This window comes from Podarcis filfolensis (genome assembly GCF_964270895.1).
Source record: "Podarcis filfolensis genome assembly, chromosome: Z".
Classification (NCBI taxonomy): Eukaryota; Metazoa; Chordata; class Lepidosauria; order Squamata; family Lacertidae; genus Podarcis; species Podarcis filfolensis.
In genome coordinates this window covers 27,779,366-27,804,511 of record NC_139617.1, presented here as the reverse complement: position 1 = coordinate 27,804,511, position 25,146 = coordinate 27,779,366, and the positions used below count along the sequence as shown (strand labels likewise).

The following is a 25,146-nucleotide window of genomic DNA, read 5'->3' as shown; positions in this document are numbered from 1 at the left end:
TGTTTAGTAGTGGAACAAAATGAGAGGAAATTAAATATTAATTTAAAATAATTGCCATATTTCCAGAATTAAATTTAAGCTTGCCATGAGATCATGATGACTGCATAACTACAGCAATTATAGCATCGGGTTTCATTTAAAAGATTATTAAGTGGACATGAATATTATTAAACCGAATAACCTTTAAAAAGCCTGGTACATTATTAATCTTATGCTATTTTCTTTTTTTTGTAAAGTTTTCTATTATTATATGTTATGATGTATATAAAACAGAGAGAACAATTATTATAACAGATAAAAATTAAAAAGATGAAAAACAAAGTTATAAAACAGACATGAAGAATGAGTATGGTTGCAAATGGGTTAAAAAAACAAAGTCCAAGTTTGTTGTTGTTTAGTCGTTTAGTCATGTCCGACTCTTCATGACCCCATGGACCAGAGCACGCCAGGCACTTCTGTCTTCCACTGCCTCCAGTAGTTTGATCAGACTAATGCTGGTAGCTTCGAAAACACTATCCAACCGTCTATCAAAGTTATCATACTATCAAATCTGCTTCCAGATTTGCCAGAATTGCAATGAGGGCTGCCTTGAAAATGATGGTTCCACTGTATATGCCATAAAGGAATGCCAAATCACAGAAAAAGTGTGTAGCGGTTCTAGCTCTTGTCAAAATCTCAAATTATTTGTAATTTTTTCCGTTATAGCTATATTCCAGAGTGATTGATACCAAGCATCCAATGTAAGATTTGGGGCAGTATTCCACTGAGTTGCAATTACTACTCATGCTGCCCAGATCATAACCTTATACTACTAATCTTTATACTTGGCATGCAAGCCTCAGTATTACGGGTTACCTTCCTATTGAGAAAAAGTATTAAGCTTTCCTCCTAGATATGAATATTTGCCTTTCTAAAAACAAAGCACTGAGAAGGAAACATACTATATCCATATTATGTTCAGCACTTTAAAAAGTATATAAATTATAAATTATTTCCTACCAGACTTAACATATTGGAAAGAACATGAATCATAACCAGTTGGGTCTTATCCTTCAAAGATATATAGCTGACCTGAAAGGTCTTTAGTTTCATGAAGTTCCATAAAATACACAAAACACCCCTAATTCTAGTGGCCCTGGATGTATAAAAAGTTTTTGGCCCTGTTAATTGTAATTTTTCATTAAGCTCTCTTTCTTGTTATAGGTTTGGCCTCAAATTTACTGCCACATGCTATTTATTCAACCTACCACTGAACATAGATATGAGCTAATGATCTAGATTTGTGTGTGTGTGTGTGTGTGTGTGTGTGTGTGGAGAGAGAGAGAGAGAGAGAGAGAGAGAGAGAGAGAGAGAGAGAGATACCAAACAGGGCTGCCCACTGTCCCCCAACTTTTCATATTAGTCTTTGAATTTTTGGCTAACACTCTTTGATCCAACCTTAGTATCACAGGCATTAATGCTAATGGCACAGAACAGCTGTTAAACTTTTATGCTGATGACATTCTGCTCATCCTGCAAGGCCTCCAGACAGTTGTTCCCCTACCTCATATATGAGTTGGAAACTTGTAATGAGAGCAGGCTTTTGAGTGAATTTTGGAAAGACATAGGATGTCAGATGATGTCTTTGAATATATACCCAGGTACCCAAATTTCCTTATTCTATATATTAGGTATTCTTCTCTCTATAATTAATACTTTTGGGTATATAAACATCTGCATATCTTTTAGAGCAAATTATTGTGTCATATGGCAGAAAATACTTCCAGTGGAACAGACCATGGGTGCAGCCAGGGTTTTTGGGGAGAGGAGGACTTTTGTTTCGGGGGCAGAACTGAGCTATCTGTGACTCAGTCGGTCAGCTTAAGGTTTTTTTTTAATTAACTTGTTTGAGGGGGTCAGCTGCCCCTCCTACGCCCATGGAACAGACTAAATTAAAAATATTACAGCTGTCTGGCAGCTATAAAGAAAGTAATCTTCCCGAGCTGTCCTGCCTGTATATTTTTGTTTTTAACAACAGTGATTCTGTCCTTGATACTAAGCTGCTGGCAGAGTATAGTTGAATTCTTAACTTTTAAAAGTAGAGATCAAGAACCTCTAACGTTCATAGATACAGACCTGCCTCTGAAGAAGGCTGGGACATTCCTCTATTTAAGATTTATTATGAGTCAAACCAGATTCAACATCCAATTTATTTCATGGCAAGAAGGCAAATAAATCAGTAGGTGTAGGTGGAAAAGGGAATCTTAGGTTGGATTATACAGACAGCATTCATTTTGTTAAAATGGTGTTATGTCACTTCTCTGAAAAGAAACAGACTGCACTTTGGCAGGGACTCTACAACTTTGGAAACACAGAAAATAAAGGCTTTTACCTAACATATCCTTCTAAATCATGCTACACTATTACCTGGACTCTGCCTCATGTGATAGGCAATTTAATATTATAAACTTTGAACAGGGAGGTCTTTACAGATTTAGATATTTCATCTAAATTTCACTTGCCTTAGCTAGGGATTTGCCCAAATCTTTAAATTATGGTATATAATTTAAAGAAGAGTGTAAGCAAATGCCGGGTCTTTGAGCCACTATCCTTAGTAGGGTAACAACTGATCAATAAAAGACTTTGGCACAGTGGACAAACTGAAGGAAGTGTGGGAATCTGATTGGTCTATTAATCTTGAAAATACCCATTGGTCTTCTATTTTTGGAACCTTTATTTTTAAGTCAACACCTGTATCCATCAAACAGACAATGCTAAAAAAAATTCTTTTGCAGCAAATACGTCAGTCCTTCTGCTACTCCTCTGTGTTGGAAAGGATACAGAGAAGTTGTCTTGTGCTAATATATGTGGTGGCTCTGTTGTAAGGTTTCCAAATTTGGGGATTTTTAATGAAATAAATAGAAGAAATAATAGGGCAAAAAACTGTAAAATCCTTTGATTTGGCATACTTTTGGCCTTTTCCAGGGAACAAATGTGGGACTGCTGTTTAAACCTCTTATTGGACGCTTATTTGTGCCAGCTCAGTTGGTTATCGCTTGATACTTGAAGGATGACACTGGAGCCACCAAGGATAACTGGCATAATAAGGTTGGGCAAATTGCATTATTGGAGGACTTAACTAACCAACAGTATGCAAAAATGTTGGTTGGCCCAGCATTGGCCTACTTCTCCTGCAGTATCCCTTCTTAGTGGCTCAGATGTGCCTGGGTATGGAGCCCACCCATATCCTGGTGTGGGGACATACCCTGGATTCAAAACTATTCCACCCAGTTAGGACTCCTCCTGTAGCTCTTGGTGTATGTTGCTATGTCTTGAGGATGGAGGCAAAAGAAAATGCCCCATGTTGCGTCTGCATATTATCTACTGCTGTAGCTGAATAATGAGGGAATTGCTCTGTGGTGCAATGAGCTGAAGCTTCTCCAAAACTATCCATGCATTCTTAAGGAGAACAAGTAACATAGTTCTAGTGGAAATGAACCTCTTAGCTCTTATCCTGATAAGAAGGGAAATATTCTTTAGGTATTCTTTAAAACAAAACAAAAAACACAACTGTGAGGTTGTACAGGTACAGTTTTATCTGTAGGTATATTTCTAATTTCAAAAACAAACAGTATCTTATGAATAAAGCTTAATTTAGAAACCATTATTGTACTCTACCAACATAAGTATCTTAGTGAACCTGGGGGGATTTTTTTATTTGGCTCTGTATCCTGTGGTTTTAGCTCAGAGCAAACTGTTTCATAAACAGTGCAGGTGTCTCATCTTATTCAGTAGGGTGTGTCCATTTGTTTCAGACATATAGAGACATATGACACCACAGAACAGGAAGAAAAATGAAAGACAAACCTACCCACCTACATGTTAAGAGATGCAGAGACACAGGATCTAATGCTGAGAAATGGGCAGGTACTGAAGAAAAGCAGAGGGTAAGGGCTTCTGCTGAGGTTTTCAGCTGAGTAAAATTTTGAAAGTTGTCTGTGAGGTTTTGAGGAATTTAAAATATTATGTCAAAATGAATTAACAAAATGTACTTGTATTGATGTTATTTTTATCCATTTTTCTATTATGCTGTAGGACATCTTGGATATATTTATGTGAGGAAATGGTGAGCAAATTGAGGAAGATGAAGAAGAAGAAGAAGAAGAAGAAGAAGAAGAAGAAGAAGAAGAAGATTCTAGAGAACCTATTTAAAGGATTTCAGTTGCAGTGATGTTTTATGGTAAATTTTGAAGTGCAGCAGTTCATCATGACAGCTCCAATAGCAATTTCCCTTGGGAGAGTTAAAAATGCAGATGTATTGATCTAATATTTACACACAAACATGCACACACAATAAAGACCAGTTCTATGTGGCATAATACTCCATTTATTAGAAAAAAGCATGACTGCCATCTTATGCATAGCCAGTCACCAGGGAGTAAGCTCCAATAAACTCAGTATTATGTATTTATGACTGCAGAGGAAGAAGAAGAAGAAGAGGAGGAGGAGGAGTTTGGACTTGATATCCCGCTTTTCACCCCTCTTAAGGAGTCTCAAAGCGGCTAACAATCTCCTTTCCCTTCTTCGCCCACAACAAACACTCTGTGAGGTGAGGCCGAGAGACTTCAGAGAAGTGTGACTAGCCCAAGGTCACCCAGCAGCTGCACGTGGAGGAGCAGGGAATCGAACCCGGTTCACCAGATTATGAGCCCACTGCTCTTAACCACTACACCACACTGCACTCATTAATGCCAGTATGGACTTCTGACAAGAGCTTCACAAGATCATTTTTGATAGCAAAGCCTACTCCATGTATTCAACGTTCTTGTTCATGTATTCCAGAAGAATGTGTAGCCTCCTTTTTCTTCCTTCAGTTTTCCCTCTTCGAGTTTCTTGAAGCGCTGCAATATCGATGTTAAAACGTCGCAAATCTCTTGCAATGATGGCAGTTCTGTGTTTGGGATGTTCATTATCTGTGTTATCCAACAAAGTCCGTGTATTCCATCTTCCAAAGTTCAATTGTCTTACGACCACTGGGCGGTAACCCCACTGGGCGTGGTAATCCATTCAGGGGGAAAGGAGGGTAGACTATGTTTAGGGAACCTTTTCTAGCCCCTCCGCCTTTTTGGGATGAGCAGAGTAGATCCTAAATAGGGCTGCTCAGTCATGGACACAGCTGCCGAGCTGCTCAACTGCCTCATTCCTTGGGTCAGAGTGACTGAATATGTATCCCCCGCCTATGTGCTGGTTCATAACTAGGGGCTTCCAGATTTCACGGTCCTGCCCCCGTTACCATTTGCCAATCATCATGGGACTTTTTTGGGTTTGGGATTTGGTTTTGGAAGACACCAATGCACAATCTCCGATGGCATGAGTATCATGAAGACTGGTAGATTCTTCTGCCTGTTCTGCCGTTGAGGACTTCTTGGATCCTTCTTTGTCTAGCTCCTCCCCTTTGACCTTACTGCCTTGCGTGACCCTACTCGGAATACAAGACTCCCAGCAGCTTTGCTCACAAGGGTCATAGGAATATATAAGCCTACTCACCACAATGAGGTGATGATCCAGCAAGTGAGTCTGAAAATCACAATACCAGTGACTGCATAGGGTAAGATGAATTCCAGATGATAGCTATAAGAATGAATGATATTGATCAATATGTCTAAAATAATGAAGAACATTTTTAATTATATGATTGATCTTGTATCTTTTATTCTTAAATAAACTACCAAGAATGAGGGATAGCTAGGACATGGACTGAATGGCATATTTGGGTATCCTTAACTGGGGCCCTTGTGCATCAAGGGGAAGATAGTGTGGGATATTGTGCAAATAAATGATAGGCAGAGAGAAATGCCTGTTGTTGGGGAGGATGACATACAAATGTTATACATGGGTTAAAAGGGGAACAGAGTAGTGCTAGGTAATGGGCATGCATCCAATATATTGCTAGAGGCTAGTCAGGTAATGAAACTATGAAATGCCAAATGTTTTCTGTAGTACAGTGCCTGGGGTAGTGAACAGATATGTTTGCCAACAAGAATAGCACAAGGATCCAAAAAACCCTACAAAATATGAAATTCTGGCAAGAAAAGGGCTAGAAAGTTTTAAGAATTCCTCTCAGGTAGCATCTCATAGAAGATGTTGAAATTGGTTTTTGTATTTCTTAACACTGCAGTTTACTCCTCCAAGTTGGTCAGAATGTGCATTCATTTTAAATTGTTTTTCTCCGTGACACGAGCAATGACTCTGAAGCTCTCTCACATTATCTCTGCCAAGAATGAACATTGCTAAGCAAGATTGAACAGAGCCATGCGTCAATCAAAGGTAAATATATGACCTAATGTAAGTTCAAGATTATTGTTATATGTTCTTGAGCAATTCAAAGTCCAATGGGCTAAAAAAAGGTTAAAACTCCTTTTCATCCTTTCTGATAGGGGCTTTGTTTCATCACACTCTTTGGCTGGGAGTTTCATTTTCTCTTAGTTTGCTGTTCTTGTTATAACAGCACTATGAATTTTGTTTGCTCCTTGGATTTATGCTAATTCTTTTTATGTATATTGGCTTATATTTTAATATTTTTGTCTTACTGTAATATTACTGCTCAGAGGCCTCTTGATGAAAAGGCACCCAGAGGGAAAATGGAAATCTAGATAAGCTTGCAAATCTGAACACCATAAAACACTGGCTGGACAGTTTGACTTCAAGGTCAGTTCTCTGACTGTGGACCAGCTGCTGTTTTTCTCCGTTTAGGTCACCTCACAGAATACTTTTATGAGTTTGGTGCAGAGGAGTAGGCTGTATGCCAAGACCCAAGTGTTAAAATGTAAACAAGGGTTCAAATTCCTGGTGAGATGAAAGCCTAATTAATGGGCCATTAAATGAACAAAAGAAGTGAATCTGTGCCAGACAATAAATGGGTTGAGCCCTACCCTCAACTGGCTGTTAGTTAGAAAGACAAAAGCTAGAGAGTTGGGAGATGTGAGCTAGGAGCTAGGAGCAGAAAGCAACAGGTTGGAAAGCCAGAGAGTTGCGTGATTTGTGTTTAAATCCAAGGCTGTGAACCCCTCCATCCAATGCCAGCTGGCCTTTTAGGAGCCCCACGACAATGGATCAAAATGGGTTTATTAGAATTATTGGTTGGTAAAATAAAAAACGTATTAGGAGATAATCTGCAAGAGGGGCTTGGATATTTGGACAGCCTAGGGGTTTCAATAGGCTTTAATCCGACACTGCCTCCATTGTTGTACAGTGGTACCTCAGGTTACAGACGCTTCAGGTTACAGACTCCGCTAACCCAGAAATAGTACCTCAGGTTAAGAACTTTGCTTCAGGATGAGAACAGAAATTGTGTGGCGGCGGCATGGCAGCAGCAGGAGGCCCCATTAGCTAAAGTGGTACCTCAGATTAAGAACAGTTTCAGGTTAAGAACGGACCTCCGGAACGAATTAAGTTCTTAAGCTAAGGTACCACTGTATATATGTGTGTAAATAAACCATATAACATAGAGATACCAGTCTCCGCTGTGCCTCATTCTTAAGGAAGTGATTGGAACCCATGGAATCTCACACCACTTGGAGACTGGGGTGGCATGCAACAATACTTTCTAGAGTTGCATATAAATGTGTGATGCAAACTTAATAAATGATAATAAACAAATATAAAATGGGCACAGTTTATGTAACACCCCACCACTTTTTAGGACTGATGGAGAAACTGTGTAGACAAGAAAAACAAAAGTGCATTCTGTTCAATGGGTCTGACTCCCTAGGATGTGTGTTTAGGATTGGGCTACAAGTGTAAGTGCAGGAACCCATCAGGAGATTTTAGTGTTTTAACTTTTGTATGTTTTAAAGAAGCTTTGCGGATTTTGCCCACCCCCACCCAATTTAATTTTTTTATCTTTTCATAAACAGCTTGTGTGTGTTACAGTCAAGCGGTGTATAAATTATATGAAATAAATAACTCTCCCCCTTCACCTGCAAGGAGCATAAGGTGGCCTCACAACAACTCTGCCAGGTAGGTTAGGTTGAGAGCAGGCAAAGACGACCAGGGGGTCATTCCCCGCGGCTTGAACCCTGGTCTCCCAGGTCGCTCGAACCGCGTCTGCACCGCGCTGTAGCCTGCGATTTGGGGCAACATTTTGGCCAAGGACGGCGGCATCAGAGCCAGCCATTCATTTTATACATCTTTTGCGTGTGTGATACGGAGAGACAGGAAACTTATCGGGGGGGGGAGGGGGCACCTGGAGGACAACCAGCCGGGCGCGCGTGTGAGGCGTTGTTTTGAGGGGCGGCGGCAAAGGCAAAGGCAGGCGGGGAAAGAGGCGGCAGCAGCGGCTGTTTCGAGGGGTGGAGGCGGGCAAGCTGAGGCACCTGAGCGGCGTCCGCCTCCTCTTTCTCCTCCCTCTCTCCGCCCTCTCAGTGGTTTCGTCTTTCTTTCTTTCCTCCGCCCGGAAACTCACAAGAGAAGCAGCCACGTTGCCTCAGTCCTAGCGACCTGGGCCGGATTCGGCGGCGGCGGCAGCGGCAGCGGGTCCCCTGAGGAGAGCCGGGAGCCCGCGCTTTTCCTTGGCGCCTTTCCCGCCCTCCCGCGGGTCTGAGGAGCCCTCTCCCCCGCGCCTTACCTCCACCAGGTGAGTCCGCCTCCCTCCTCCTCCCTCCTCCTCCTCCTCCTCCCGAGCTGCCGTTGGGATTGAGACCGGGTCAAGCGCGGAGGGGGAGACGCACCCAACATCGTTAATTCTTACCACAACACACACACACATAAACACCCCGCACGTTAGAGTTTAAAAGTTTCGGGGTTTGGATGGGAGGTGTTGCGGCTTCTTTCAGAGAGGATCGCCGAGTTCTCTCGCTCTCCTTTGACCACCTCAGGATGACTTCCGTGCCCTAAGAGGGGTGTGGAACCAATAATAATAGTAACAACAGCAGTAACAAGGCATAAAAAATGACTCATGTGGTCAGGAAGAGCTTCAAAATGTTACTTGGGTTGTGGTGAAGATGAGTTCTGTTCTGTGTTGTTGTTGTTTTAACTATTCGCTGACTTCTGTTTTGAGAAAAATCAACCAGGCGATTTGCAAAACTCCTCGGATTAAAAATTTGGGTTAGTGGGGGAGGAGTGGGGGAGGTTAATTTGAATAGGGGGTTATGCTTGGGGGGATTATTATTTCCCTGATGTCTCCCCCCAATAATTCCCTTCATGATACTTATGTTAATAATTGTATAGGTGAATTTATAGTTCAGAGCTCTGTGACGTGTTTGTCACCCTCAGTGTCTTTAGGTTGAGCTAAGAGTGAGCAATTGTCCCATCTCACAGCGTGGTGGTTGTGAAGATAAATTGGGGAGAGACGTTCCATCACTTATGTGGTCCTGATCCCCGATGGAGGTGGGGCAAGATAAAAATGCAAGTAGTCAGAATTGTTCAACAGGGTTTAGAAACTATGTCCTCGGTTCATGGACAAACATGAATGGGAAGGGTGGAGCTCAGTAGAGCTTCAGGTGTACTTATAATACAAATACATTATATTATTAATATTAATCTTATTGGAATGGTTGTGATCAACACAGAAACCAAACCATGTTTTGAACCACCCAGCAGCAGTGCAAGAGCAATTATTATGGATTAGTGACTTCTTAATAAGTTTTAGGTGCTCTTTTTGCCTTGTGACGTAAGAAGTGGGTTTATTCCGTCGTTTGATGCAATAGCAATAGTTTAGATTGTACAGAGCAAGGAGGCCATAGGTGTAACAACTTGTGATCTCCCAAAACTGCAAGCAACCCCACCAGTCACTGGCGAGTTATTCTCTGTTTTTTTCTTACCTGCCTATTAAATACTGGGTGATGGGGATGGGTTTGTCAGGCTAAAATAAATACATACAGGCTAGTATGGTCATATTTGGTGTCTCACAGTTTGTGCAGCCTAACCCATGGCTATCACAAACACTGATGAATGTGTTTGGTATATTTCTATCCAGCTTTTTAAGACAAGCACTCACAAACATGTAAAAAAATTAGATTTAGAGCTAATTAGGCTTAACTAAGTGTTAGTCCCATTGAACTTCTGAGTTGGTATGCTGTTGCTATAGAACTAGGAGATAGCAGTTTTTAGTTATGCAGTGAGCGTTTCCGGAGAAGCAAATCACATCAAGGTCACTGGGATTTGTTTACCTTCTAGTAAGTGTTTAGTCTTTCTTCCTATTTAGGAGTCATATGCAAGCCTACTCGGTGGTTTTTCCTGTTTAGAGAAATGCGTATAATATTGCAGTCTAAATCCTGATTGATTGTGATGTTATGTATTAAAATCCAACAGTTGCTTCTGAAAATGCAGTAATACAACACGCCCACCCCATGTGCTCTTCTGACTAACTCTACACGCTATATTTACTCCTGCCTAATTTACCATTTTCCCTTTTTTGTAGTGCCAAAAAAAGAAAAAAACCTAGTTGCAAAGCAAATGTAGAATAAATAGTATTCTGAAATAATGTTGTGATTCACAATTGCCCTTTTCTATGTAAATTTTAGTTTGGACTTTGCCCTTTTTGATTAGGTAATCTTGTTTGCCTTCAGTTTCGTGAAACAGGTAATAATTGAATTGGCTCTCTTTTGTGGAGTTCTTTGGAGCCTCTGTACAAAACCTATTGCTATGTAAGCATTACTTCACTCCAGGTACAATCCAAAACCTGGCTGCTACCCAATGGGCTTTTTGAAGTGGCCTCTCCCTGCACCTCAAGATGCCATGTTTCAGGGCTATCCACTGCAAGCAGGCAGAAGAGACTATTCTGTGCCAGCAGAGTGATGTTGGTGTCATTCCACAAGTGCAGAAGAACAGGACTGTGCCTCCACTCAATCTAACCCTCTTCTAGCCTGGCAGAAAGGGAATTTGGCGGCTTGCACAGTTTGTCTTGATTTTTAAATGAGCAATTACACATTTGTGCAATAAACACAGTGATCCAATTCACACATCATGGTAAACCATAATTAATGGTTTGCTCTGTATTCTCCTCACTAGTGCTGGGGGGAAACAAACAAGCATCCCTGGCTCTGCATTGCATCTGAACCAGGGATCATGATTTGCTTACTCTGTGCCCTCTTAGGAATGAGCATGGTAAGTCATTAACCATGATGTGATGTTCAAATGGGGCCAATTTCAATGGCCTTTGTTTTCGAAATACGCAAGTGAAAAAATAAATAGTGACACAATAACAAAAAGAACAATGTGTTTTGGCACCTTAATGACACACACATTTATTATGGCATTTGCTTTTGTATAATACAGCCATTTAATCAGATGTATGAGGTGTTATCCTGAGTTGCAGGTATATATATACCCATGGGGTGGCATGTTGGAATTATAAACAGTCAGATCAAGAGTTCAGGATAAAACTTCATGCATCTGATGAATTGTATTGTGGACCATGACAGCTTATGCCATAATAAATCTGTTAGTCATTAAAGTGCCACAAGACTCATTTTGTTGTTTTTGCTGCAACAGACGAACATGGTTATGTCTCTGGACAATGAATAACAAAGTGAAAGATGCATGAAAAATGTAAAGACAAGGAAGAAGAAATGTTTTTCTGATGCTGTTTTACTAGGGTAGGACTAATGAGATACATCCAGTCTCTTAAGTGTCATGTATTGCTTCCTTTCTTAAGAACAGTTCATCAGCTTATTTTTCTGTGACCTGCTTGAAGTTGTGATGAATATGATATCTCCTGTCCAAAGTCTACTTTTGTAACTCATAGACAAAAGATGAGAGACATAAATATGATTCTCTCATTTCAGCTTCCCGCTAGTGATAAATGAAAGAGGATTGTAGAGCTCTACATATATTGCAGATAAAGATGGCTTTGTGCTTTCAAAGACCTCATCTTCCAAAAGCCCAAGTCTTACAGAGGAAATTGCTGGTTAAACCCCTGATTTTATCTTTTGAGGCAATATAATAACTATGTTTCTTAACTGAAAAGGATGGTTGAGGAAGAAAATTAAATAGAGCCTTACCTACATATTATGTGGATTAACCACAGAGAAATATAGAATGACAGAATTGTAGAGTTGAAAGGAACCACAGGGGTCATCTAGTCCAGTCCCCTGCAATATAGGAATCTTTTTGCCAAATGTGGGACTTGAACCCATGACCCTGAGATTAAGAGTCTCGTGCTGTACTGACTGAGCTATCCTGTGGGCATCGCAGGAGCAGAGTACTGTACATACCGTATTTTTCGCTCTATAAGATGCACCAGACCACAAGACGCACCTAGTTTTTGGAGGAGGAAAACAAGAAGAAAAAAATTCTGAATCTCAGAAGCCAGAACAGCAAGAGGGATCGCTGCGCAGTGAAAGCAGCAATCCCTCTTGCTGTTCTGGCTTCTGTAATAGCTGCACAGCCTGCATTTGCTCCATAAGACGCACACACATTCACCCTTACTTTTTAGGAGGGAAAAAGTGAGTCTTATAGAGCAAAAAATACGGTAATTTTTTTAGTCACTTGGGAGGTGTCTTCTTGATGGTAACAAAGACCACTTTATATACTATCCATAGCATTATTATTGAAATGTTAGCGTGAGAGTTCTGTAAAGATAATGTTAAGGGGAGCAATCATGCTTGCTTTTCTAACTGTATAATTCTTGGTGCTCTTTGTGTATCCTAGAACAAATAAGGGAGTGCCTAATAATCCATTGTTTGTAGAGAGAAAACGTGAATTCTGATGTATGGGATACCAAAGTCTGGTGTGTTGGTTGAACGTCATGCCAAGCAACAGTTTGCCCAAAGCTTCATTTAAGGTTTGGTTTAACAGCTGCTCTCAGCCCATTGTTTGTCAGATGTTGTCTGTTTGGTCAAGGTTGGCTCGGTGAACAATGTCAGGACCATCTCAGTATATGGAACTATGAAGTGATCCAACATAGAACCTGAAAACTGTTGGGAGTATTACTACCTAAAAGCTCTAATATGTAGTCGCTTACACCTATGACATAGCCAAGTTTAGGACTGTGAAATTGTGGTGATTGCTGATATTCATTCTTTTCTTCTGCTTAGATGATGCCATGGCCTTTGGCTAGTATAATGAAAGTTTACTGATTACTGAAATTGTATAAATCCAGTAATTTTTAATACCTCGGCTTAAACCTTAGACTGGGCCTTAGGAATTCTCTTGAAACTGCTGTGGCTGTTGCAATCCACACAGTTCACCTATATAGTGGTACCTCCGGTTAAGAACTTAATTCATTCTGGAGGTCCGTTCTTAACCTGAAACTGTTCTTTTTTTTTTTAATGATATTTATTAAAGTTTCAGAAAAAGTTACAAAAGTAAGAAAAAGAAAGAAAAAAGAAGCAAAAAGTACAAAATACAGAAAAAATAAAAACAATTAAAAATAAATCAATCTTTCCATATCTTTTCTTTCATTTACTTATTTCCCTGACCTCCTCACACCTCCCTTTTTTGTATTCCAGTTCAGTTAGTTAATTCAGCAAATCCTTTCCCTCTTTTTTTTATCTTAATCTTTTATCTTAAAATATTACAACTTTACATTCTCACCTGATTAACAATCCATTTTTACATACTCCTTTGTAACATTACTGCTAAAACTACTTAACTTCATTCCAACATCATTCTAACATTCATTAATTTTACAGTATTTCTGTAAGTAGTCTTTAAATTTCTTCCAATCTTCTTCCACCGACTCTTCTCCCTGGTCTCGGATTCTGCCAGTCATTTCCGCCAGTTCCATATAGTCCATCAACCTGAAACTGTTCTTAACCTGAGGTATCACTTTAGCTAATGGGGCCTCCCGCTGCTGCCCGGCCACCACCCCGCCATTTCTTTTCTCATCCTGAAGCAAAGTTCTTAACCTGAGGTACTATTTCTGGATTAGCGGAGTCTGTAACCTGAAGCGTCTGTAACCTGAAGCGTCTGTAACCCGAGGTACCACTATATAACCATTTTTTAAGCATTTCAACCCATAATTTTGTTCTTACACATTTACATAAGAGCCACCCTGCTGGATCAGACCACTGGCCTATCTAGTCCAGTTATTGTTTCTCACAGCAGCCAATCAGATTCTTATGAGAAGTCAACAGCTGGACAGGGAGGCAAAAGTACTCTTCCAGAAAGTAACATATTGCTAATATTTCTAGTAGCCATCAATCTGTCTTACTCTCTTTCGACACCATCTAAGTTGGTACCATCATCACCACATCTTATGGAACTAATGTCCATAGTACAGTGGAATGAAGACATATAATAGTGATTGTGTGAATGGTGTATGGAATTGTGCATGATAGTATAGCTGTGTATGGAGTTGTGTGGGGTGTTGAGCCCTTGCCCAATTAACATGGAATTTGAGAAACTGTAAGGGGGAAGAAGAAAATTCACAGTATCATTCATTCACAGTGTTACTTCTTCTCATTGTTCTGTTCCTGGATGCACTATCTATTTCTGCTTTGTTACGTTAATGAATGTCTGGCTAGACGTTCTGATTAACATTTCCAAATTATATTAGATAAGGAACATTTCTTACTGTGCTGTCTTGAAGAATGATAGGTGAGGGAAGTGTACAATTATGACTGTTTGGCTAGACATTCTCATTAACATTTTCAAATTGTGTTAGATAAGGAATATTTCTTACTCGGCAGTCTTCATGAATGACTAAATGTGATAGGTGACAAAAAGTGTGTGCCTGTGATCTGTTTAAATGGACAGTTTCCCAGTGCTGTTGGAAGTACACGTCTGAGGCTGCTGACGCTATCTAGTGTAGCATGATTGGACAGGAGTGAAAGAACATGCTAGAAATGTGGCTGTAGGCATTATAATTTGCTAAAGCTTCATAAGGTAAGGTAATTACTTAGCATTATCTCTCTTAAAATTAAGTAAAGTGGAATTTTCTGATAAACATATAGGATGATATGTGTTTTGAAGTGGGCTTTTCAAAGAAATTAGGTAGTAGACATACGGTCTCCATTTATTAACACTTTACCACATCCTCGGAAGGTACCCATTCTGTTGGCAACTCTTCTTTTAGCTGCAGTTACTTGGATAAATCCTAGGTTTTAACTTTTGCTTTTAGTTTGGATTTTGTATGTTCATTGCAGGAGACATTATTTGTTCAGCCTTGAGCCTTAAGTTTGGTTGCTTTCTTTGTGAAGTCACTAATATCAATAAAAAGAATGAAGAGTCTTGACGACACTTAATGAAGTATGGTATATAAAAACAGCTTGTTAGTTCAAAGCACATTTGGCAATGGAGGACAATATCTTTCAAAAGGAAACGTTGTTTAGTTTGGAAGACAGAGTAGAAACATTATTTAGCTGCTGATTGTGAAGTTTAATAGGGTCATTTTCTAATATATTCACTCAGGCTTCCATCCTATACATACTTACTGTATGTATACATACATACTGTATACATACATCCTATATATACATACTGGAAAGAAGTTTCATTGAACATAGCTGTATACCTCACTCCTTAGTCTGAAGACATTCTGAGTGTTTTACAGAATTCTTAAAAACACCATAAACAACAACATCTTTAACATTACAAAACCCAACAGTACAGTAAACGCAGCATAAAAGCCTAGAAGACAAAAAGTCTGAAAGACTTGGGCAAATAAATAGTTCTTACCATGTATGCAAAAAATAAATCAGTGCTGGAAACCTTCCCACATTAAGTGTTCCATAACTTGGGTACCTCTTCAGAAAAGGTCCTCTCATTGGCCATTTGTCATCTTACTTTTGGAGGTGTAGGGACCCAGATAATGGTCCTTGAGGAAGACAAGTTTGTGCAGGAGAAGATTGTCCTTCACATATCTGGGTCCTAGCCTGGTAAGATGAGATCTAGCAATTTGAATTGCTCCTGGAAATGGACTGGGAATTGGTGCCAATATTTCACTGCTGCTGAGATGTGCTTCATATGCTAATCACAAATCTAGTTTCTTTGTTTTGTACCAACTGAGGTTTCCATGTTGTCTTAAAAGGCAGCCCTTGCACAATGCATTATATAGTACTCTTAAGTGAGCTTTTACCAGAGCATGTGTAAGCTAGTCACACTATCTCTTTCTGGGCATGTTTAGTATCATCATTAGTTAGTCAAATGTTCTTTATGATACAGAAACTACTTGGGTCTCTAAATTTAAGGCTGGGTATAAGGGCAGCTCAACATCTGTTTCTGATTCATTAGGGAGAGAGCAGTCTATGTAGAAAGGGATCCACCTCTGAAGCCAGATGAACCACTCACCAAAACTTCCTCCATCTTAATCCAACTTCAGTTTATTGGTCCTCATCCAGGCCATTACCAACTCAGGGACCAGTTCAGCACTTTCACAGCTTCAATCTAAGAAAAAGCAAAATAGAGTTGTACATCTACATATTGATGACATCTCACCTCAGATATCTAGATGAGCTTGTTCAGTGGTTTCACATAGTTCAGAGAAGGAGAACCTATTGCCCTCCAAATATTACTGGATTACAACTCCCATCAGTCCCAACCAACATGGTCAGAGGTAGGGATCATGGAAATTGTTGTCTAATCGCAATTGTAGGCCACAGGATTGATCCTCACCCCCAGTGCAGATATTAAATAGCCTAGGCAACAGTATCAGAATTTGCATGTTATATAGGAAGAATGGGAATTATAAGAAGCATATGAAAAAGAAAGTTCTTAATAAGGGTGAACTCATAAAGAATATAGGAGACATTTTGACCTTCAGGGAACCATTTCTCCATAGACTCATCTTCCGAGGAAACACTTAAACATTTCAGAGCACTCTAGGTCATGATTCAGGGTAGACAGTAAATTCACAGGTAAGTTTCCCTGGGTGTCCTCATTGTACTGTATGAAGTGTGCATGCTAGAACATGTCCACAGCTTGACATAAATATTCGTAATGGTGGGCAAGCTGTCTCTCAAGAGAGCTTGTGCATTATTACTTCACACCGAGGAACTCCTCATAGACTTCCAAGGTTTTCTTGGAATAAATTCTCATAGAGTCAAAGGTTTTCTTGTAACAAATATGCAAATCACCAGTATATGAGCAATTGTGTGCCATCTTCAGGGTGATGGCCATAGCTTGGTTGTAGAGCAGATGCAAAAAAATCCCAGGCATCTCCAGATGGGTGAATAAAGCTTCCTGTCTGAAACGCTAATCAGGGTAGACAAAACTTAATGTAGGACAAATGGTCTGACTTTATAAGGCAGCTTCCATTGTGGATAGCTACTATTCTTCCTAAATTTATTCTGCTTATTATCTATTGGCTTTTTATACGCTTCCACGCACAATATGTCAGATAAGCACATGCTGAACTGCTTTAGTTCTTCCCTTTGACCTCTTTCTAAACTTATGCCATGACTACATTCCTGTGTAACCTGACTCACAAAATTCCTGTTTAGATCTTTAGGGTAGATAAATTTAGGTGGCTAGGCAGAAATTTATTTATAGGCATTAATAACTGGGAAGGGAGAAAATCCACAAAAACTTTAATTTATTTCTAGGCTCAAATAACTCCTTGCTGGGAAAAGTAGAAGATCGAGACTGGGCAGATTGTTTACCTGGTTAGTAGACCATTAAAGGTTACATGATTGTCTTGTTGTGTCCTCCTATATGTGTGGTAACAAAATGTGGGTGGTTAAAACCACCTCATTTCTCAATTTGAAGCTGCACATACCTGAACAGTATTTGTCGGTACTGACATCTATTTGACCATGATTGTGCAGAACAGCATTAGAGTATCTTGTTGAATCTTTCTTACTTCGAGGAAAAGTCTTCTGTAGAAATGGAGAGGCAACAAGGGACAAGAGGAACACTTACATTACTATCATTAAAGTGAATTTCCAGTGTTCATAGTGCCCTGTGAGAGGCTGCTCAGCTCCCTCAGAATGTAGAGACTGAAGCAGCTTGGTTCAAGCTAGGCAAGAGGGGAGCCAGAAGGAGCCAACTGGTTGGTAAGTTGCCACTTGACTACCCCTTTAATAAATCGGGTAGCCAACATGGTGACCTCCAGATGTTGTTGACCATTACCCCTGACCATTGGCTGTTATGGCTGGTTGGTTATTCCTGCCATGAGGTATGCTGGACCTTTGCAGTTTGAGGCTTTGAAGATAAATGCCAAGAAAATGATAATATGTGAAACTGAAAAAATACAAGTGTTTCCTTTTGTCTTTCCTGACTCGTCCAACATTATGCTTCCTTGGATGACCCTGGGTTCTAGTATTATGACAGTGGGCAGCAAAGCCTCTCTTCATCCACACCATGTATATTTTTATACCCTGGTGTTTTGTCCAGAGAAAGGTTGAGCAAGACTTATTTTTCTTTTTACTTGATAAATTTATTATTCCCTTGAACAGATGTTAATATAACTGGTCTGTAATTTCTTGGATCCTCTCTGAATGCCTTTTTAAGAGCTGATGTTACACTGACCACTTTCTCGTTCTTGGGTATGGAGGCTGATCTTATGGATACTTTGCATAATTTTGTTAGAAGATCTGCACTTTCACATGTCAGTTGGGTCAGTTGGGTAGAGTTAGGCAAGTGCTGGCCTAAGGGATCTCCTGTCATTATGCTTTGCCCCGGCTTCCAAGACTCTCTAGGTCTAGGACTTCCAGATAAGTTAGCTCATGCACAAGGATCTGCCCTACATCTTCCACAGTGAAGAGAAAAACAAAAGGTTTCAGCTTCTTGCCAATCTCCTTTTACTCTTTTAACATTTTAAGTCCCTTCTGTACCAAAAGTTCAACCACCTCCTTAGCTTGTTTCCTACTCCTAGTATATTTAAAGAATTGGTGATGGTGTTAATTGTGGGCTTTGTGAAGGCATGCATATGGAAGATTGGCATCCACAGGAAAATAGCAGGAGGCTATAGTGAAGACTGCTTCATATGTTGCTGTAACACCTGAAACAGTGCTTCATGAATATAGTTAGACCAGGAAATTGCTTTGAAGAGTTCTGGAAAGAAAACCCTTTGAAAATAGCAGAAGAGATGGCAATGCCTTTGTTTAAAGACCCCAACACCTTGGGAGAGGTTGATTTATCAGCTTGTAACACAACTTAATAGTGAAAACAATCCAGCATGAGAGCAGTTGACAGGAAATGCCCCTTCTTGTACCTTCATAGGACCACATGTTTATGCCCTTTCACAATGTAGCCATTCTGAGATAGCTAAAGTCTATGTCCTATTTTGTTTCCAAAAGAAGACTGTAAGAACTAGAGTACTGCTTCTGTTGAGGCAGGCTGGGTGACAAATTCCTACTGGAAGTTGTTAGTCTTTTCTTGCCCCACCCCCACCCCACCCCACTGTGTTCCTGGTGAGCACCCACATTTCAGGTGAGAACTGAATAGTTATTACTCTGGTATTGATTCATCTCTTAACCCACCAAAAGAAAGAGCAGAGAAATATGATTGTGTTGGGGATGGGAAATAGAATTTCTGGGAGCTAAACTCTCAGAACTGGTCGCACAAGTATTGTGGCTGAGAAACAAATTTGATTGCTGGCAGGCAAGGTTTTGCTACCCAGGAGCAAGGTAGCAGGGATGTTGTATCAAAGGGTTTTGACACCACTTAGTGTTTTAAGGCTGTGAAATGGGGCAAATACCTTATGCTTCCTCCAAATTTCATGGGTATTAAAAGACTCTTGGAGAGTTTGTCTGTTTTAAATGACAGTGATCAAGAAAATAGCATATTTCCTCCACATTAACACTCCATATAAAATCTCCTTTGTTCTTGACCTAAGGGCCTCAGCCTCAAAAAGTGTTTGGCTGGGGGGAGACTAGAGGTTGGGAAGAGTCAGCTGCACACATATGAACCATAGTTGCTGCATTCCCTTGATCATTTTGGTTGCCCTTTTCTGAACATTTTCAGTTTGGAGAAGTCCCTTTAGAGCTCTTCACAATTTTGGGCAAAAGATTCCTGCATTGCAGGAGGCTGGACTAGATAATCCTTGTGGTCCCTTCCAACTCTGCAATTCTATGATTCTTTTGTTTTAATGACTCTGAACACCATCAGCAAACCTGGCTGCCTCACTACTTGCACCTCATTTTAGATAGTTTATGAACAAGTTATTTTTAAATATTGATATTACATTGACAACTTTCCAGTCCTGAAGTATGGAGGCTGATTTGAGGGGCAAGTTACATATTTTTGTTTAGAAGATCAGCAATCTCACATTTGAGTTCTTTGAGAAAACTAAGGTGGGTACCATCTGGACCCGGCAATTTGTCAGTTTTTATTCTATCTAGGAAGATTAACAAATTCGGTGTTGTACTTAACAAGGTAGTGCTAGTCATGAGCAACCAAGAATTTCATGCAGGTGGATATGTAGGAAAGTTGATGGCAGAAGGATCATACTCACATACTTCTTTACAAGACTGAACAAATGTATTACGGTGTAAGCTTTCACAGACTAGAGTCAACCTCATCAGATACAAGAAATGTTATACTAGGTTGGCAAGTATATATATACAGTGGTACCTCGGGTTAAGTAATTAATTTGTTCCGGAGGTCCATTCTTAACCTAAAACTGTTCTTAACCTGAAGCACCACTTTAGCTAATGGGGCCTCCTGCTGCCAGAGCACTGCTGCCAGAGCACGATTTCTGTTCTCATCCTGAAGCAAAGTTCTTAACCTGAGGTACTATTTCTGGGTTAGCGAAGTCTGTAACCTAAAGCGTATGTAACCTGAGGTACCACTGTATATTCAGATGGGTATGCATTGAAAAGCTTAAACCAAATAGCAATGAAACTGTTTTAGTAAATATTTTGCTTAACACTTTATCAGAATTCAGATAATCCTCCAAACCAAGTCTCTCAAGTCCTAGTTTTGATGATGAGGCATGAGTTCCAAAATTTTGACTACAAATAACCAAGCTGACGTAAATAGTGACAGTCTTGGCCTTTTGTCTGACTGTCAAAGATAGGAGTTGGCAGGTTGGCTGGAATACATTTTTTATTACTGGTAGTTAGCAATATCTGTAGGCTGGTTTTGCAAGATTGTGTGATCATGAATAGGAAAAGGTGATGGCAGAATAGTGCAGTGGTTTACTCTTTTGGGATGATGCTGATTACATTATACGCATACTTCCACTGGTTTTTCTAGTTCCTGTAGGACACTGGGTTTGTTGCACATAAATTCTGTTGCCATGTCTAATCTTTTTGTCAATATTTTTGCCACCTGGACTGTGAAAAGGCTCAAGACATATGACCTTCTCATGTTCTTATCAACTAGTTAACCCTTAACACTGGGCTTATCTTTTGATCTACTCACAAAAGCACACAAGGACTGCTATACTTGTTCATTTGCTAGGCAAGGAACTGGAATGTTGCATATCCTGTCTTCTAGGATGAGGTCCATGCTGCTTATGCAATGTACTATTCTATTATACAGTTGACTTAATTGAGAAATTAACTATGTGCAAATCTTGAAAGTTTGAGGATTCCACTTTTAGCATTTGGTGAAATTTTAGCAGGATTAACTAAAATTCTTTTATTGAATGAGTGCTTTAGTTAATTTCAAAAGTGCATGTTAACTAGTCTAATATATGTTCAGAGTTTGTCTTACCCGATTCCTGTATTAGCAACAGCATAAAAAGGAATAAATTCCAGGGTCTAAAAATGAGTCTATTGAAATTCATCTTGTTAGTTTTTGTCCACTTCTCCAATCTGTTATAAAGTCACATTGAATCCTGTCTTCTGCAGTATTAGCTACCCCTCCCAGTTTTGTGCCATCTTCAGATTTGTTGGGTATCCCCTCCGTTCCTTCATCTAAGTCATTCAGAACCCTATGACACTGCACTTGCTTTTTTTCTGGGGAGGTGAGAAATTGTTAGTGAGCCATCTTGGGTTTGGTCGGTCAACCAGCTACAAATCCACCTAAGTTACATTGTTAGTTCCATGGTTCCCTAAGCATTTATTTCAAGTATAAAAAATGAGCTGCCCATTATACATGTTCTTACTAAACAGGCTTATTCTGCTTTGTAGCAGCCTAGTACTAACACCTCCCACCTTGAAATTTCTGGTTTGTTTGTTTGTTTTTACTCCCTGAGGCCAGGATTCTATTTTACTTTTCCTTGAGGTATATTATTTTGTTTGCTAGGAAGAACAGAATATGATTTTGCCTGTAGGATCTTAATAGCTAGGTGTTTTACAGTTGAGCCAGCAAAAGTTGAATAACACTGCTTTAGTCAGCATTTCATTCCTTGGATTTCTTCCTAGATTTGAAGATTAAATAAAATGCAAAATGAACTGAAAGACTCATCGTTGTCTTTATATTTGGCATAACTAAATTATTAGTATTCTATAATGCCATAGATGTGTAAATACAAAGAGAATATGTGTGATTCAGCAAATGGTGAAAGCACTGTAATTTGACATGATTAGAGGCAAGAGCAGACAACTTGCTGCTATTGTAGGGAATAATTTTAAATTAGCAAGACTATAAAGCATAATGGGTGCCTCATTTGGCTTTTTATAGCTAGAAACCAGCAGCATGCAATTGTTCTTTTATTTCAGGCATCAGGGGTTATTAGAACAGTGGTAATGATAATGTAAACTGGCCCCTGGAGTGGGGAGAGAACCCTGCTGCTTGAAAGTAACAATATGGCTAAGGACTGAGAAGGTAAAAATGCCTGGAGTCTGCACACGGCATTCTCCACCACTGATGCACGCTTAGGGACATCCTTTAATTCCTACCACCACCCTTAAGCTCTGACTGTTGTTGGTCAGGGCTCACTGTTTAAATTTATTACAATGCTGTGGAACTCTACTACATCAAGGTTATTGTGGAAAGTGATGGCTCCCAACTGCCTAGCTCTTATCATGGCACTTCTGCCTGCCAGACAGTCTCTGCAACCACCACCAGGTAAGCCCTCTATGGAAAATCCATATAGGAATAGCCCCAAAAGACATGACTTTGCTGAGGAATCGTTCAAGCCTTTAATTGGTCGCGTTGGCTTCTGTAGCAGCCTTTGTATAGCCACTGTTAATGCTACTTAAAAAATTCTCTTTGCTTTTTATGTTATAGCACAGCATGGGCAGGTTTTCAAAGGTTATTCCGTCAGGAATCCATTCCATATTGACTGGGAATCCTCAAGTGTCTGCTGTGGAATTCATGATACTGAAACAAATCCAAGGGTGTAGGTAGCTCACATGGAACACTGGCCAGTCCTGTTGGGTCTCATCAGTGTATCCTAGGATGCATCCAACACACTCTAGCTGCTGCACATTGCTTGGGAAGAACAAGTAGTGGACAAGCTTTTAGAGGAATTTCCCCCTTGTCACTAATCTTGTTACCAAACACTCAAGCTTGCATAGAATGCCAAGCTCTCTTGGAACACAGCTTGAAAACCAGTGAGCTGAATAAAGCCTCATTTCCTCTATCAGTAATCAGGGAACTTTTAAAAGATGAGCAGGGTCTCCCAAACCAGTTGTTGGGACTACAACTTCCATCATCCCTAGCTAGCAGGACCAGTGGTCAAATATGATGGGAATTTTAGTCCAAAAACAACTAGAGACCCAAGTTTGGGAAACCCTGGTTTAGAGTAATAAAGTACTGCGAATACTTAAGTTCTAGCCTGATAACTGTAGCATATATAATTTATATTGTTCTTCACATTTTTTAAAGAAACACCTAAGCAGTTCACAAATATCAAAAGCAAAGTACAAAAAATGCTATAAAATATTAGAGATAAAAATCAAAAATTATAAATACATTGCAGAACTTCCATAATTTAAAATACATTAACACCGCCAGTAACAGAGCAGTTTAACTCTCCTAAACATCAAAAAACACACTGTGTGAAACATTAAGTAGATGGGGCTTCGGGAATCTCTTTTAAGAGGTTGCTCCAGAGGGTTGTTGAAGCAGCTTAAAAAGCTTGCCATGGAATTTCAAGCACACTGGCGAAGGAGAGACAGGGTGCTGCATCTCCTACCTGTGCCCAGCATAGGCCTACTCACTTTTGTAGACCCAGAACAAGTTGCTTTTTATTGATTATCAGCTTTATGCAACTGCATAGGAAAATGAAAGTAACCACAAGAACACTAATGGGTGGAGTCTTGGCTCCAGCCTATAATACCTGGAGACAATGTTTAACTTGTATCATTACCCATTACTACAGAAACCAGTTGGGCTGCCAGAGGAGGCAAAGCCCTTCCTCATTCGTCATAGAAATTGCAGGTAGCTGCTAAAGGAGAATCAGAACTCTTTTTAGCCTAAGAAGCATTTTTTGTGGGGCAATAACTTTTGTGGGTTCATTTACAAGCCTAAAATAATGCCCAGTTTTACACATATGGTAGTAAAGAACCAATTCAGAAACTCTTATTGAATAACACCACATGGAACATCTGCTTTCTGATTCAGTCACTGAGGACTCAACAGACTAGTTCCAGCTTGCCATGCTTAGGAGGGCTTTTCACTTTACCATCGTGCAGACAGGTGTGGATTGTCTTTCATCGCTAAGGTCAGGTCTGAGTTTTTAACAGTCTGAGCAGCTTCCTTTTATGGACTTAAGAGAAGTAATGAGGTACATTCAACACTTTCTTGGATGTTAGAAATCTGAGCCTCAGTGGTTAAGAGCTACTTTGATTTGATCTCCAAGAATTTTGTGTAAAACTTGGGCAGTAATGGAGTAAAACATCAGTATTTGAAAGAAAGTTTATTTTACTCTATTTTTTTGATATGCCACATGACTTAGCCGGACACATAGCTGTTGTTTAGGAATTCTTAAAGTATAAATATTGCTGTATCTTCCTCAACTGACCAGTCTCTTTCCTCTTAAATTGTTATGAGTCTCTATCATAACAAATATTAAAAACAGATGTAAAATATATCTTTATTATGTGATTATGAAATGGGCTAGGTTGGAAATGTAAAATAAAGTTACATAAATACACTAGAGTTAGATATTTTACTGAGGGTTTGTACTTCGTTTATAATTACCATCTGCAAGGGTCACAATGAATATTTGCTGAATATGACTTTAGTTACTTAATGAAGGGTGTTAACTGCTTGCAAAGTTAATAATCTTCTTGAATGTGTATTATAAGATGCTTGGGTGATAACAAAAATATTCTCTTATAAGTTCGTATTAGAAATTGTCTAAGGAAGTGACACAAATATATCTGTTTATAGTTGCAAAACTGCTCAGCTTAAAAGCATCTCTTCTCAGACAGCTTTGTCAATGTC

General features: G+C 39.7%; 1 protein-coding gene across 1 annotated transcript in view; it reads left to right on the top strand.

Annotated features, from left to right (window-relative positions):
* The first annotated feature begins 8,233 nt into the window (after positions 1–8,233).
* The window catches only part of LOC310754235 (ligand of Numb protein X 2-like), a 41,683-nt gene continuing 24,770 nt past the window's right edge, over positions 8,234–25,146 (top strand). The window contains exon 1 of the mRNA XM_083595954.1: positions 8,234–8,614. The gene's annotated coding sequence lies outside the window, so the exon portion shown is untranslated. The remainder of the gene's footprint in view (positions 8,615–25,146) is intronic.